The following is a 4,216-nucleotide window of genomic DNA, read 5'->3' on the forward strand; positions in this document are numbered from 1 at the left end:
GAGGCTGGACACGTCTTCAAAGTGGGTGTCCATGGGTAACTACACTGCACAGCTACAAAGCTTGCAACAGCCACAAAAGCTGTTAAAAGTCAGATGCTTGGCAGTCTTCTTCAACACTGTTTGACTGTACCTCACTGAGGGACTGTGTAACTGTAAAGTGCCTTGAAATACAGAAGTGCTAAATATGATCATTATTGCTGTAAGTAATGAATACTACTAGAAGTTCACAGTGCTGAGTTGATCTCTAAGCCATCTGGTAGAGGTTTCTAGCAGTGCTCTCAGGAGAGAAGTAGGTTGAACTCCCCCTAAGCCCTCTGAAAACCAGTGAAACTCAGGCAAGCCAAGCTACCTCAGCTCAGCACAACAGATCAGACAGCCAAACTCTCATCCAGGCAGGAATTAACCATGCAGGAGAAGGAGAGAAATGGTTTTAACAGGAGGAAAGGAGAAATGGTGAGTTGGTATTAACTGTAACTTCTAAACAACAGGTGGAAAATATGTCCAAACACGGAATACACTTCAGACAGAACTGCTCTGAGTTAAAAGCCTGCTCTAATTTAACACACTTTCTGCCCTTTGTACTGAAAACTCAGCCACTGCTTCCATTTTCTCCCTCATCTTTGAGATGTGCTCAGGCACCTACCAGGCTGCAGCTCTTTCCTAAATTCAATATTCAATCCACATTAGCAAAAGAGACCTCTGCTTGGCCCTGGTCCTCCCACACACAAACACACAATGGAAGGTCTTTACAGCTGAGGGCTTAAATAAACCATTCTGGGACATGTCTGTTGTGAAAGGGACATGGGGGAGAGGAGAGGAGTGTGTGGCTCTTTCTTCATTCACTGCAGCTACACTGAAAATAATTTTTAAAGACCCAAAGTATGTATTTACTATGTTCAGAGGATTCATGACCTTGGAAAACAGAATAATCTCCTTAGGAACGTACAGATTATGCTCACTAACAATCTTTCAGAGATCTTATTTGCTTTTTGTTAAATCCAAATTTCACTCAGACTGGTGCAGGACCATTCTGAGAAAGATGTGTAAAATGATCTGATACAAAGCTTGAGACACAGGTCAAATAATCCAAAGGAAAGAACCTAACAAGCTCTCTGGCCTTTTGCCCCCAAATTCTTAATGGCTGACTGAAAAACTACTGTCACTGGGTTCATATCTGTATGTATTTCAAAGGGAATTTGTACACCTTCATTTTATGTAGCACAAATTTGCCATTCATTCAAACAAAAATTTACATAGAGAGAAAGCCTTACATACTTCTCAACAATTCAGGAATTCAGCAATCAGTCAGTCAAGCATTCATCAGCTTCAGCTGGTATAAACTGCTGCATTATCTAAAATTCATCTGTCATTATCATACCCTGCTACAAAGGAAACAAGAAATCCAAGTGCACCCACCCAGCAAACAGCAGCTTGGTCCTACAAAAGGGAGAGATAATTTACTGCAAAATGAACAAAGTGTGGAAAAAAAGCTGAACAGAGAAGCTGGATTGCATGGGCAGGGAGAGCAAGCTTTTAATTTCAGCACTGCTCATTAGCATTATGTAGAAAGCAGCGTTGCAGGATTTCACCACATTTGTCTCTTCTGGGTCTCATAACTCAACCAGCAACATAATCCCTGGTTCAATGGAACTCTCACTTGTTTCTTCTTAAATAAGAAGAGGACACGTACCCAAGGTTTGGAGGTGCTGTCAGGTAGTTTGTTGGTAAAGCAGTAATTGTACAGATCCCAGGGAAAAATACACATAGCCTTCCTCCTGGTTTATCGTTGTATTTTCATTCCCATGCACCCAGCAGGGAACTGTGGGACAGACTGCAAAACTGGACACTGCATATGATATTACAACAAAGGAAATGTGAAATAAAATCAGCAATCAAAGCGGCCCTAAAAGTCTTGGTTTTCAAAGGGCTCATTCCACTGCAGAAGAGTGGAGGAATTGTATTTTTTCCAGGGACTATGTTTTATTTATCTAAATAGTGTTGCATTGCAATAATAGACCGTGCTTATGAGCTCCAGAGACTGAAGCCCTTAGAGAGATGGATTTCTAATACAGCCTCCACCCTAGGAGATTGAGACAGTCATGCAGCTCTGGGTTTCATTACCCTTTGGCCTCTCTGCTCAGTCAGTGGCCATGGGGGAGCAGAGAGAGAGAGCTACTCTGAAGAGACAGTTTTGAGATTAAATGTCTCTATTTTGTCACACAAAGCTACAGAGAGAGAACAAACTTGTCTTTCCCAAAGCCCTGTGTGGCACCCACTTTCCAGAGGGGAACGTTGCTCACAGCACCCCAAGCACAGGCCATGGAAGACAACCTGTAGGCACTGGGAACTATCACAACCTGAGTGGCCTGTGGGTCAGGTTCACACCAGGAGGTGCCTCCAGTCAAGCCAGCTGCTGGGGCACAAAGGACATGAACATGTGAAATACAGCTGTGTGCTCTGTACACAGCTCAGTGCTTAGAGCTGCAAACTGCAGCTACTCCATCTATGTGCCGGTCACCTCCAGCTGTGCTCCACTGCCAGTGAAACCTTGGGACTGCTGCAAGGCATCCCAAACTGACATCTGTCTCCAGCACACTGAGCCACCCTGTGTAAATCTTGTTCCACGTTACCTTTCTGAAAGATGCACACAAAATACCTCAAAAGCTCCAGTGTCAAAGATAAATTCTTAGGGACTATTCTGAAGGTCTTAGCTGAAAAGTGACTCCTGCCCATGGTTCCAGACAGGGACCCAGCTGGGAGCCCTCACCAGGGTAACCCTTCCCAAGAGGCACAAAACAAAAAACCTTTGTACCTTCCAGAAAATTAGAGAGAGAGAAACTGGTAACTTGTCCTCCTCGCTCATGTCTTACTCTGCAATTAGCAGGCAGCTCAGTCTTGTTTACCATTTGCAAGCACGAAAGGGTTAAGACAAACCTTGCACAAACTTTGCTGCAAGCTGAGCTCACAGCCTCCCTCCCTTCCCTGCTGCCGAGAAGCAGCAGCGCTGGAGCACTACTGATCCTCTCCACTCTAACTGTTGCCTGCCACTGCTGAGGGAGGGGACTGGCTGTTTCCATCCAAGCAGTGAAGCCGAGAAAGAGAAGACTCTTCGTTCCCTTCTCCTATTGCCTGCGAAGGAAAGGCATCAGCAGTGATGCTGTTCAGTTAGACCACTGACGCGGGAGTAAGCGCCATCCCTGTCAGCAAACCATGTGAATTCAAGAGCAGAGGAGAAGAAAGTGCACTTGGCATGTCTGTTGCTGAAAAGACAATATCCCAACTCCAGCAACAACACAGCACATCTTTTCTGCACAAATCCCACTGCCTGGGAGGGGATGTTCCTAGATAAATCGCCAGCAAGCTCATGGTCTGAACCAGCTGCTCTAGTGCCTAGTCCCAACACACCTGCCTGCTCTGAAAGGTAACTATGTTTTATTCTGTTCTCTTCCTATGCACTACCGTAGCTCAGACACTGACATACGATCTTGCACTTCAGCATGAGAACAAAAAATATTGTCCACCACTGAAAGAAGAGACACCCCCTCATTCCTCTCCCTCAGATCCTCCCTGAAGCAAATGCAAGCCATGGATGGAACTGATACTTTAATGCCCTGTTTGCATTTCTTCAATGCTGATTTTTCTTTCTCTCTAAGGTCACCAGGTACTGTGTTTAAAACCAAACATTTCTGTGCTTGCTAAACTGCACTGAACTGGCTAAATTAACAGCCTTGGAGAAGCCACATAAGTAATTGTTCTATTTTGTCCCCCTTATCTCTTTGTAGTAGTTTTAGCATCAGATGGAAAACCAAAAGAGAACGCTGAGAAGTTGCTTGCACTTTCAGAGATGCCTTGCTGGCAAGTGGCACCTAAACTGAGTACGGGAGTAAAAAGAAGCGAGTAGGCAAGACAAGGCATTTACTGCAGATGCCAGATCAGTCTGTACTGTCTGTCTGCACTGTTTGGGGAAAAATCGTTCTTTCTGCTCCTCTGTGACCTACATAGGGCAGAGTAGGGCCATGCAGGCTTCATAAAAACCCCCCAAACCCTGACAGCTGCAACGGGAGGATGGTAACTTCAATGCCTGGGGAGTTTTAGCTCACAAATTTCCTGTCTCAGCGACACGCTTTGAGAAGAAACCTTTCTGTTCTTTTGTCTGAGGCTTCTATTTTCATTACTGATTTTTATTAAATGAAATATGTTGGGTTTGGGTTTTTTT

The sequence above is a fragment of the Antrostomus carolinensis genome, unplaced genomic scaffold (assembly GCF_000700745.2).
Source record: "Antrostomus carolinensis isolate BGI_N321 unplaced genomic scaffold, ASM70074v2 scaffold10356, whole genome shotgun sequence".
Taxonomy (NCBI): Eukaryota; Metazoa; Chordata; class Aves; order Caprimulgiformes; family Caprimulgidae; genus Antrostomus; species Antrostomus carolinensis.